Source organism: Nicotiana attenuata, unplaced genomic scaffold, assembly GCF_001879085.1.
Source record: "Nicotiana attenuata strain UT unplaced genomic scaffold, NIATTr2, whole genome shotgun sequence".
Lineage (NCBI taxonomy): Eukaryota > Viridiplantae > Streptophyta > Magnoliopsida > Solanales > Solanaceae > Nicotiana > Nicotiana attenuata.
In genome coordinates, this window is record NW_017674665.1 from 43,506 (window position 1) to 57,223 (window position 13,718).

Here is a 13,718-nt window from a genome sequence, read left to right on the forward strand (position 1 = left end):
GCTCTGTGCACTCCAATTCCGCAGAATAAGTTAAGGGATCAATCCTGGGACTCAATAGGATCAACAGGTGGTCCATTACACATACATGAAGCTGCAGCTGCATTATGGACATCTCAGTATCACAACTCACAGTATCACCTGATGTTCTTGATGTTAGTTTGTGTATTGTACTATCATCTTTTAGTGGTATTAGTGTGTTTTCACACTCACTCTGGAGATGATAATGCAGTATGCAAGGTAAGCTTGATGAGTGAGCATATGACAAATTCAGTACACAACTTTGATTTGAATGGATCACATTGGAGCAACATTGATGTTTGGAAGATTTTCCTGGTTTCAATTCTGTGGTGTAGATGCTTGGAATTCATATTAGCCTTTGGAATGCATACCCCGGCGCCTCGTGAGAGCTTGATAGGTGCTACTTGGTATTTTCTACCGGCCATTTCATTCACACACACTTATAGGTGATTGAAGCATTCAACTTATCATGTTGTAATAGCTAGTTCATTAGATTTTATCCTTCTAGTAGCTAGTAGTTTCATACAACTTGCATTCTGTTTTGGACATCTTGTAAGCTTTGGACCCATTTTTGGGATTGTATTTATATTATAACCACTAGGCAGCCTGCCTAGTGGTATAGTTGCTTAAAAAAAGTAAGCATTATCCACAATGCTTAACAAAATAAAATCAAGGAAGGGAAAGAGTAAAGAGGACTCCCTATGTGGTCTCGGTGTCCATAGCAGTATCACCACCCTCAGGCTCCTCCAACTGTATCTCATCGTCCTCTGCTCGGGGAGTAGCTGGGTTGGTAAACATCTGTAACACCGCCTCAGCAGTATGGGCAGCGAGGTCTGGCTCCTCAGACTGGCCAGTTGGTGCCTCGGATGCCGCTGGTGCTGATGGTGCTGCTGGGTCTACTGGTGCTGATGGAGCTGACTCCATTAGCAGATCAAGTGGAAGATCCCCAGATGCTGCTATCTTGGTCACCTCCCGTCTCAGCTTGTCAAATGACTTTTTTGAAACTTGGGATTTCCTTATTTTCTTCACTTGCTTCCAAGCTCCTCAATAGCTGCTCTGTGTGCTACTAGGGTGTCCGTAATTGTCTTTTGGTTCTTCGCAATCTTCCTCAAAGTCTCTTCCACTGTAGGAGGAATCTGGGATGCTGGGATAGATGTATGTGCTGCAACAGCACTGGATAGGTCAGCCATCTTGGCAGTGGCTGTCTGCATCTGGTTGTTGAGACTCGCCAAGGTCTGGGAGACTCGCAGCGCAGAGAGTGGATGAGCTGATATAGGCACCATCCTTGGAGTGGAAGTAGATGGAATTGATGATGCCCCGGAAGATGGAGGAAGAGGTATGGTAGCTGTATCGGTAGAAGGCTCGGCTGTAGTGGTAGGCATGTCAACTGAAGGTATGGCTGCTGAAGCTGTAACTACAACCGAAGGCTCTTCAGACTGGCCCACAGTAGTAGATGGATGACCATTGTTCTTTGGGTTCCTCGTGTCCTTCAAAGAGTACCATGTGAAGGGCTGCTTTGCCCGAACCGTTGTATCAAAGCTCCTTGACTCAACTACTGCATCCGTAAGATATTATGTAATGGTGTTTAGATACGGGTAGGAACTCTCACCCTGTCAGCCAATCGGAGACATGCTGGCCGACATGATGGCACCACATTGATTGGCTACCCGACCATGATGGATGCAACTAAGACTGCTCGAGGGATTGGAAGAATGTTTTCATTTCTGCTTGGGTATATCTGACTGCATACAAAATTTTGCCAACCCTTGGCTTCAAAGTTGAGGGTGTTCCGATGAATGGGAACCCCTGCTGTGATCCATGGCGGTGATCCACATAATATGTGATGGTCCACAAAACTATCTCCGTACTCTTGGGAGAAAAGTTCAGAGGACATTCAATTTAGCATCTTAACAGCCTCTTGAAAATGCGTTTCGCAAGTAAAATCTCCGGCCGCGAACAATATTCTGCGGTCTGCATCCATTCTTCTGCGGTCGCACTAATAAAAGTGTAGTCCGCATTTTCTCATGTAGGACATAGCTTCATCCATCATTCTAGTATCTAACAGTGATCACTGCATTGCACTTCAAATCAAGTTAAAAATAACAAATGACATCTAACTTATAAAGAAAAAAAGAAAAGAACTTTGCCTCCCAAGAAGCGTCTTATTTAACGTAGTGGCACGATGAAATGTCATAGCATCCTCAATTGAAGTAGAGTACCGCCTCCACGTGGCTTTCACCAAGTTTTCCCAAGTAGTGCTTCACCCGGTGAACATTGACCCGAAATATTTTATTATTCTTCTTCTTCAATTCCAAAGCACCAAAAAGTGTCACACCCACAATTTAAAATGTACCAGTCCATTTTGTCTTGAGCTTCCCGAGGAACATTCTCAACCTCGAATTGAACAACAACACTAGATCACATTCCTTGAACTCCCTGTTCCAAATATACTTGTCATGAAGGTATTTCATCTTTTCTTTGTAAAAGGACGAACTCTCATATGCATGGTGCCGAAATTCATTAAATTTATGCAAATGTTCAACCCGCAAGTTAGCGGCTACATCCCACTCAAGATTCAATTTATTCAAAGACCACACTTCCTTATGCTCCAATTCCACCGGAAGGTGACAGCTTTTCCGAACACCAACATGTATAGAGATATTCTGATAGGTATTTTATAAGCTGTTCTATATGCCCATAGAGCATCATCAAGCTTCTTACACTAATCCAGCCGATTTGTATTTACCGTCTTGGGCAAAATATTGTTTATCTCATGGTTGGAAACTTCCACTTGACCACTTGCTTGTGGATAACAGGGAGTTGTCACTTTGTGAGTGACACCATACTTTCCAAGTAAATTGTCAAAAGACTTGGTGCAAAAATTCCACCCTCCATCACTTACAATTGCCCGAGGAGTCCCAAATCTTGTAGTTAAATTCCTCTACAATAAAGCCACCACACTTCCAGCCTCATTATTGGGTAAAGTAATGGCATCAACCCTCCACCGCGACCAAAATGTAGGTGTTTCAACAAGAACTCACAAAAGGGCCCATAAAGTCAATACCCCAAACATCAAAGCTATCAATCTCCAAGATGGTCGTAAGGGGCATCTCATGTTTCTTTGAAATTTCACCGGGCCGTTGATATTTATCACATCTTTTCACCAACTCATTTTCATCTTTGTAGAGTGTAGGCCAATAGAAACCACAACTTAGGAATTTAGCCACCGTTCTTCCCCACCATGATGACCACCATAGGGAGAAGAATGGCAGGCCCCAAGAATATCACTTTGCTCTTCCTCCGTCACACATCTTCTAATTACCCCATCCGTGCAAATCCAGCAAAGATATGGTTCATCCCAATAGTAGTCCTAACAATATCTCTTGAGCTTCTTTCTTATGTTTGAAGAGAACTCATCCGGAATGATACCACTCACAAGGAAATTTGCCAAATTCGCGAACCATGGTACCTCTTTCATTGAAAGTACTAAGAGTTGCTAATCGGGGAAAGAGTCATTGATTTCAAGGCCATCATATGGCCTCCCCTCCTCCTCAAAATGAGACAAGTGGTCCGCCACTTGATTTTCACTTCCCTTCTTGTCTTGGATGTCAATGTCAAACTCTTGTAACAAAAGCACCCATCTCATCAAACGAGCTTTAGATTCGTTTTTGCTCATGCATAGTGAAGCGCCGCATGATCCATGTGAACAATAACTTTGGCACCTATCAAGTATAGGCGAAACTTCTCAATAACAAACACAATAGCAAGGAGCTCCTTCTCCGTGACGGTATAATTGACTTGGGCACTATTCATGATATTACTAGCATAGTAGACCCAATGAAAAACTTTGTTGATATGTTGCCCCAAGACAGCCCCAACCATGACATCACTTGCATCACACATGAGTTCGAACGACAAACTCTAATTTAGGGATGTAATTATAGGAGTAGTTGTCAACTTGAGCTTCAATTGTTCAAAAGCTCTCATACAATCATCATTGAAATGAAACTTCGCATCCTTCTCAAGGAGTTTTCACAAAGGGTTCACCACTTTAGATAAATCTTTGATAAATCGCCAGTAGAATCCCGCATAGCCCAAGAAACTCCTCACACCCTTCACCGAGGTGGGGGTGGAAGCTTAGAAATAACTTAAATCTTTGCCTTGTCTACTTCAATACCATTCTTTGAAATCTTATGGACAAGGACAATGCCTTCCTCAACTATGAAATGACATTTCTCCCAATTGAGTACCAAATTTGTTTCCTCACATCTAACCAACACTTTGTCCAAATTAGAAAGACAGTCATCTCCCCAAACACTGAAAAGTCATCCATGAAGACCTCAAGGTAGTATTCCACCATGTCCATGAACACAGCAATCATACACTATTGAAAAGTAGTCGGCGCATTGCACAATTCAAAAGGCATCCATTTGAAATCAAAAGTACCATATGGACATGTAAAAGTGGTTTTCTCTTGATCTTCCAGGGCAATAAGAATTTAATTGTAGCCTGAGTGACCATCAAGTAAAAAATAGAAGGCATGGAAGGCCAACCTATCAAGCATTTGATCCATGAAAGCGAGAGGAAAGTGATCCTTCCTTGTGACTTTGTTGAACTTACGATAATCCATGCACACTCTCCAACCGATGACCATTCTAGTAGGAATCAACTCAATCTAATCATTGGTAACAACCGTCATCACTCCTTTCTTCGAGACACATTGGACTGGAGAAGTCTATGAATTATCAGAAATATGGTGGACAGCCCCGACATCCAACCACTTGATAATATCCTTTCTGACCACCTCTTGCATAGCTTCATTGAGTCTTATTTGATGTTCAATGGATGGTTTGGAACCTTCCTCCTACTTAATCTTATGCATGCAAAATGTGGGGCTTATACCCTGAATGTCCGCCAATGTCCACCCAATAACTTTCTTCCTCTTTTGCAACACCGCCAATATGGAATATACCTGCACGCTAGTCAAACAAGAGGAAAATAGAATCCATAAAGTAGAGAAAGGGCCAAGAAATTAATACCAAAGGTGAGGTGGCAATGGATTCAATTCCAAGGTAGGTGACTCCTCAATTGAAAACTTTGTAGGAGGAGTCTCTCTATTCTCAAGATCCAATGACAAATTTTAGGGTGCATAGTTCTAAGACCCCATTCCTTACAAAGAATTCACACATTCCATTAAACCATCCATTTCATCATCGTCAAAGTGGAGCAAAACAACTTCCAACATATCACCATCATTGATTGTAGCACTTGTGTCATCAATAATGATGTCGGTCACCAAGTCCACAAAAGTGCATACCTTATTACTATTTGGTTGTCTCATCGATTTGCACACGTGGAATACCACTTGTTCATAACCAACCTGAAAACCGAGTTCTCCGGCTTCCACATCACAAAGGGCCTTACCCGTAGAAAGGAAAGGCCTCCAAAGAATGATAGGCACTTCATAATCAACCTCACAATCTAGAATCACAAAGTCCACCAGAAGAATAAATTTATGAACTCGGACCAATACATCCTCAATCACTCCCAACGGTCGCTTTATTGTGCGATCGTCCATTTGCAACCTCATAGAAGTGGGTCTTGGTTTCCCAATCCCCAAAGTTTTGAACATCTAATAGGGCATTAAATTGATACTCGCCCCAAGATCACAAAGAGCTTTAGAAAAATTATCACTTCCAATACTACAATAAATTATAAAAGCATCGGGATCCTCCAACTTAGGAGCCATGGAATCAAAATTTTCACTCACTTGATGAGTGACCTTGATTAATTCAAAATTCGTTGACCTCTTCTTGGTCATAAGATCTTTCATAAACTTGGCATGGCATTTGTTCCAAAGCTTCAACCAATAGAACATTAATAGAGAGACATTTTATCATTTGAATGAACTTATTAAATTGATTCTCACCATTTTGCTTTGCCAGCCTTTGAGGATAACGAGGTGGGGTCTTTGGCAAGGGTGCCTTTGCCTTTTTCACTACAAGTTCCGGTATATCAATAATGTGTTCCCTAGATGGGTTCACTTCTTCTTGGGTCTCCTCCACACTATCATCAATATCAATCAGAACATCATCATGTACTTGAAAATTATTTCGTGGAATTCCTTCTTCTTGGAACCCTTGGTCATCATCCAAGCAGTGCTTTCCATTTGAGGTGGGTGCATTTTGCCTCTTCCACTTCTTGTGATAACTTCCACTACATGCCCCATATTTTTACCACCCTTCGAGTTCACCACCGTATCACTTGGTAATACACCCTTAGGACGAGTATTAAGAGCATGTGATATGTGAGGCAAGTTGGGCATCTGAGTCCGCATTATGTTTCATCATTTGCTTGAACATGTTCTCAATATGACACATTTCATTGTTTGAAGAACTTGAACCATGGGAAGGATAAGGAGGTGGGTTTCTCGGTTGTTGGTACATTGGGGGTCTTTGAAAACCCTAACTTTGATTTGCATGATTATTATTGTTTTCCCGATTTCATTGATTGTTACCTCCCCAATTCCCTTGGTTGTTGTTGTTGTTATACCAATTCCCTTGGTTGTTAGAACCCCAAATGCCTTGGTTATTGTGAGAACGCCATTGATTTGGATTGGATCCTTGAGAGTTGCTCTGTTTCTCTTCGTAATTGTCTACAAATTGTACCTCTTCTTCTTACTCTTGATAAGAGTCATCTTGGTCATAGCTTCCATTATCATGTGCATAATTCTCCATTTGGGATTGAAATTGGGGACATTTAGTCCTCTGCTTGTTAGACAAGATATTCACTCCTTCAATAGCATGAACTTGCCTCGAAGCTTGAGTTTGATGAAGTTAACCCTTAGCAAGTTGAGTCATGATTGTGGTCAATTCGGCAATAGATTGCCCATGGTCTTGCAATTTTTTATGAAGATTGGTCATGTCGGGATCACCTTGGGGAACATTAGCTCAGGATTGCCAAGCCGAAGAAGTTTTCACCATCTCATCAAGAATCTCACATTCCTTCACGTAAAGAGTTGTCATAAAATTGCCTCCGGCCAACTGATTGACCACACATTAATTCGTAGTATTAATACCACGGTAGAAAGTTTGTTGAATCATATTGTCGGTCATATTATTATTTGGGAATTCCTTCACCATTGTCCGATACCGCTCTGTTACGGCCAAACGCACACGCAAGTATACACGGTCGTCAAGTAATAAAGTGACTAAAAATGGAATATCGAACCCACGAGGACTTGTGATTAACTATTAACTTAGTTAGACTATCCTAATTATCTAACAAGGATTAAACCCAAAAGTGGTGATACTAATGTAATTAAACTAAAAAGAAAATAACTAATGAACTTTAAACAGAGGAAGAGCAGATTTTTATATTATCAATGTGATGAAAACGATCTAGGGTTATGGGCTATCTAACAATCATATTGTATTCTTCAATTGAATTGACTAATTAATTTATCTGGTTTATTGGTTGTAAAGGTTAATATTGCTCATAAGAATCCGTCGAGTTCTTACTCGCCTATTCAAGCTAACCTAACGCCTGTATGTCTATGGAATTAGAACTAACAAGAATGCATTTATAATTCCTTATATCAAGCAAGGAAAGCAATTAGGTATATGTCTATCCTAGCCGCGAATCCATTCCTCGATGCCCGGGTTCAAGAACTTGCTCTACTCAATCCTATATGCAATCTAGAATTCCATTTTCGAGTTCAATTCTAGATTCGTAGATAGTATTCAATTGGTGATCAAGCAATCAAATAATTAAGCGCAAGATTGAATAAATAAACCAATATGATAAATCAAGATAGCAAAATCAATATCCAAATAACAATAGTCATGAAAGAACCACAACCCTAGAACGTGAAGTTTAGTTCCACATAGACATGGTATCCAAACAACAAATCATACCAAAAAACATAAAATATACTAAGTTTGGTGGAAGAAAGGATGAAACCCAGCCTCCACAGCGGCTCTGCGCTCTCCCTAGGTCAAAAGTCTGTCAAAAACTCGGTCTCTCCCCCTAAAAATGGTGTTTAATGACTATTTATATGTGTAGCGAAAAGGCCTAGACGAAATAACCAATTTCAAAACCAAAAAGGAGACAAAATAAGCTTTAAAAATCTGTAACATGCGTCGCTACAGGCCTCGCCTTGCGCGGCAAAACGCTCGATCCACCTCGCCTCAGCCCGTGCATCGCGAGCTCCATCGCGAGCTAAGTAGCTCGCGCCGCATGCTCTATAGTGAGCTTTAAAGCTCGCGTCACGTACTGCTTCTTCGTTTACCAAGTTGCTGCCTAACTTTGCATTTTTTTTCTCCTTTCTCATTTCTTACTTTTCAAATTCTTCTTTTGTCAATTGTCTTTCTTTGTCTTCTTTATAATACTCAACTTCGATCATTGTCCTATAATAAACCATTTTCGTAGTGTATAAAATACACATAAAATCTTTAATTCGTTCCCAATTTCATCTTTAAAGTACCTACACATAAAATAAAATCAATTAAGCACAAATATAGTACAGTTTAGCATTAAAACACCTAAATGTAAGGTAAGTAATGCACTAAAATATGGAATTATAGCCAAACATCACTATCCCATAATTAAACGTTGCTCGTCCTCGAGCAATAATACTACCGTTCACACTATCCTTGAGCACTTTATTTTCACATAATTGAATCACACTACACCAAAGACCATGGTTGATAGCAACAAAAAGCAACAATTAAACCTTAGCATATGCAATCACATACACTTTCCTTTTTCTTATGCCAAACTCAAAATAAATATTCAAACAAAGACAACATGCTCATAACAATCCTAGCCTCAAAAACCAACTCAATGTCACAATGCACTCATGGCTTGAACACCCAACATCATGGAGAAAAGTCTAGTAATGTTACCTATCCCTTGGGAAACCATGTGGCCTCACAACAAGAACAAGAGAGTAAGTTGAATCCATACATTCAAATCAAATGCTCAAATATATTTTAATGACTCATATATATCAAAGAAAATCTCCCACTCTCACAAAAGAAGTCACATGCATGCAATTGGTATCATAGGCTTGACCATAATGTAAATCTCTACACTCGATCTAAAATCAATTAGGACTTTTATATAGTTGTAATGTGGGCTAAGGGACGGGTAGGATATATTTTAGGAATAATTGCTAATCCTCGTAAGCACTTTAACACATCACATGATCAACTTTAAGCGCAAATTCTTCAATCCAAACTTTAATTTCACAAACAAAATTACCCCAAAAAATGTTCCCTCATTCTTTAAGCAATATTGTCATTTACACTACACTAGCAAAAACAAGATATCAATTCATTTATCTACATATTTTAATTTTTCTTTTTCTCCTTTTTTTTTCAACTATTTTTTTTCTCTTTTACAATTTCCGCTAGTGGTTTATTATTTTACAAAACAAGTGCACATTTTCTTCCTTTCATTGGTTCCACTCAAAAGCCACCCCATACTTAGTCCCTTCTTACTTCTTTTAGCGCTCTTTTTACAATTAAAGTGCTTTAAGAGGTAAAAGGAATAAAACACCATCAATTAAGAACAAAAAGTATATAGGCTTGAAATATGGGTGCCAAATAAAAGTCTATAGGCTCAAAAGGGTTAACTAGGGATAATTTTTATTTATGGTAAGCAATAAGCTCAAAAAGATCAAAGAAAGCCTAAAATTATTTTTCAAACCGAGCATCACCTCAAATTTCGCTTCAACTCACATACGGGGCAAGTTCTAAACATAAGTACAATGACATGGACTGCACAAAAATCTCTGCACACATGGCACATGACTCACTAAGGACGATTTTATTCCACTCTCAAACTAATGCAAGTATTCACGGAGCCACGAGATATCAAGCTTTAAGCACAAAGTGAACATAAGTCAATTAAACGAGACATAGGCGCCACAAAACATGCTATCCAATTTATAAAGGCATCATGATCAATTTTAAAACATAGGAAATGTACTACACATGGCAAAGCCTAAATATGTTACTATCAAACAAGTCAAGGCGCCTAGGAATCTCATCTTTCTTCCTCCATTTATTCCCTTATTTTTGAAATTTTTTATTTAGACTTTAATCCCTCAAGAAAACGGTCTAGGAGATCCATCGTCGGGAAAAGTCCAATTTTTTTTTTTTTTTTTACTTATCTTTCCGATTTTTCACATTTAAAAAAGAATAAGAAATTAAGCTACTAAAACTACTACTAAATTACTACACAACTACAAAAACAAAAATAAGAAGCTAAATTAAAAAATAAGGAGTTAATATTTTTACTAACATACTACTACTAATTATCTAAAGGAATTCTCACACCCCACGCTTAAAAGAATGCAATGTCCCCAAGGCACAAATAAAAAAAAAATAACAAGGTTGAAAAAGAAACTCACTGAAAGGCCATGCCGAAGCAATAGCAGCTCACAGGATACTCAGACTTCTCCAAATGATGGTCCTTTGTGCGGGTACCTCACACTAGTTCCAACCGACTAGCTCACTTTTGCACACTTCCAATGACTTTCTTCCTATGCTCATAATCCTAAAGAATAAAACAACACTACAAAAATAATAATAAAATAACAAAAGAAAAAATAAACAATAATAAATAAAAAAATAAATAAAATTAAAGAAAGTAGTAAAGTTGGGTTGCCTCCCAACAAGCGCCTAATTTAACGTTGCGGCACGACTTGAACCACTTTCTGCCTCCACCTCGAACTTATGAATTGTAACCCTAACATGGCATCCAGTTGTGGCTATGCTCCTTTGGTGGGGATACAAAAATAAACAGGCCAAGTAATAAATTTTTCACTCTATACTTATCGGCCTTTATATGAGGAATGTAATTTTCTCTCTCTGGCATGACAAATCCAAGAATGTAGGCAGCATGTTCATCTTCCATTGACTCCTCCAAAGGCTCAGATGACTCGATTTCCATGTCATCATCCAAACACAATGTCGAAAAATATTTAGAATGAGGACCAACACGCCCCAACTCTAGAATTGTATCACTATTTAGATCCTCATATATGCACGCACTAGAGTCTTCAAATATTATATTATCTACTTTCTCACATGACTCTAAAACACTCTTCTCAACATAGAAATCCTCAATAAAAATATGGTCTAATGCTTGGTATTCTTGTTTTAGCTCCTCATTTGGTATAGAAATTTTTTTTTTTGTTTCACACAATTCATCATTAAATTGTTGGGCGTTGAACGCATCTACCTTTGTACTCAAATCTGCATCCAAGTTGTGCAAAGCCAAGCCAAATTTGTCAATTACTTGTGTAAGATCAACTCTCTCCTTCAACCAATCATTCACCAATTTTGTTAGAAGATAACGCCGTTCCTCATATTTCCTTAATCGTGAGTATTCTTCCCAATACCAACCCTTACTCCCATATTCAAATTCAGACCTCCTAGAGTTCAGGTCATGACAAGCCCAAAAAGACGGGCCATAAAAGTCTTCCGTCAACCAAGCGTCTTCATCAATAACCTTACCTCTGGATATTTCATCCCCAAATGTCATGTTGAGAGAACTATGAACACATTAAGAGAAAAATCAAATTGTTATAAAAATAAAATAAATACAAAATAAAATAGATAAAATTAAAAGTCTAATCTAGAAAAACAACTAATTTCTAAGTCCCCAGCAACGACGCTAAAAACTTATTGCGGCCAAATGCACACGCAAGTATACGTGGTCATCAAGTAATAAAGTGACTAAAAGGCGGATATCGAACACATGAGGACTTGTGATTAACTATTAACTAAATTAGACAATTCTAATTATCTAAACAAGGATTAAACCCAAAAGTGGTGATACTAATGTAATTAAATTAAAAAGAAAATAACTAATGATCTTTAAACAGAGGAAGAGCAGATTTTTATATTATCAATGTGATGAAAACGATCTAGGTTATGGGCTATCTAACAATAATATTGTATTCTTCAATTGAATTGACTAATTAATTTATCTGTTTTATTGGTTGACAGGGTTAATATTGCTCATAAGAATCCGTCGAGTTCTTACTCGCCTATTCAAGCTAACCTAACGCCTATATGTCTATGGAATTAGAACTAACATGAACGCATTTATAATTCCTGTAAATCAACCAAGCAAGGCAATTAGGTATATGTCTATCCTAACCGCGAATCTATTCCCCGATGCCCAGGTTCAAGAACTTGCTCTACTCAACCCTACATGCAATCTAGAATTCCCCACTTTCGAGTTCAATTCTAGATTAGTAGATAGTATTCAATCAGTGATCAAGCAATCAAATAATTAAGTGCAAGATTGAATAAAAAACCAATATGATAAATCAAGATAGCAAAATCAATATCCGAATAACAATAGTCATGAAAGAACCACAATCCTAGAACGTGAAGTTTAGTTCCATATAGACATGGTAGCCAAACAACAAAGCATACAAAGAAACATAACAAATACTAAGTTTGGTGGAAGAAAAGATGAAACCCGGCCTCCATGGCGGCTCTGTGCTCTCCCTAGGTCAAAAGTCTGTCAAGAACTCGGTCTCTCCCCCTAAAAAATGGTGTTTAATGACTATTTATATGTGTAGGGAAAAGGCCTAGACGAAATAACCAAGTCCAAAACGAAAAAGGAGACAAAATAAGCTTTAAAAATTCGAAACACGCGTCGTTACAGGCCTCGCCTCACGCGGCAAAATACCCGGTCCACCTCGTCTCAGCCCGTGCATCGCCAGCTCCATCGCGAGCTAAGTAGCTCGCGCCGCATGCTCTATAGCAAGCTTCAAAGCTCGCGTCGCGTACTGCTTCTTCGTTTACCAAGTTGCTGCCTAACTTTGTATTTATCTTTTTCTCCTTTCTCGTTTCTTACTTTTCAAATTTTTCTTTTTTCAATTGTCTTTCTTTGTATTCTTTTGTAATACTCAACTTCAATCATTGTCCCATAATTAAATAATCATAAACTATTTTTGTAGTGTATAAAATAAACATAAAATCTTTAATTCGCTCCCAATTTAATCTTAAAAGTACCTACACATAAAATAAACTTAATTAAGCACAAATATAGTATATTTTAGCATTAAAACACCTAAATGTAAAGTAAGTAATGCATTAAAAATATGGAATTATAGCCAAACATCACGCTCTCAAATTTCACGCAAAGGTTCACTGGGTTCTTGCTTAAAAGCCAATATTTGATCCCGCTGAGTAGCCATGTGCTAAGGAGAGAAGACCTTTGAAACAAACTTTGCTACCATTCCATCCCATGTATGAATATAATGATTAGGCAAGAGTTCCAACTAATCTAAAGCCTTACCCCTTAGTGACAAGGGAAAAATCCTTAACTACAAAGCATCTTCCAAAACATTTATTTTCTCCCCTAATACCTATCCACAAAACCTTTCAAATATTTGTAAGTATTTTGAGTCGGTGTCCCAGTGAAATAACCTCGTTGCTCAAGCAAAGTGAGCATCACATTTGTAATTTGAAAGTTTCCCACCCTAATGCGAGAAGGGGACTATGTCACTTGCATACCCTTTATATGGCAGAATCTGATGTTGCGCCGCTTGTGGTTGTGGTGGTGGAGGTGGGGGAGGTGGAGGCACATTGTCTTGTTGTCCACGACCTCGACAGTATTTTACTGGAGCTTGAGGCATTTCACCAAATTGCTCATCTTCTCCATCCAATTCT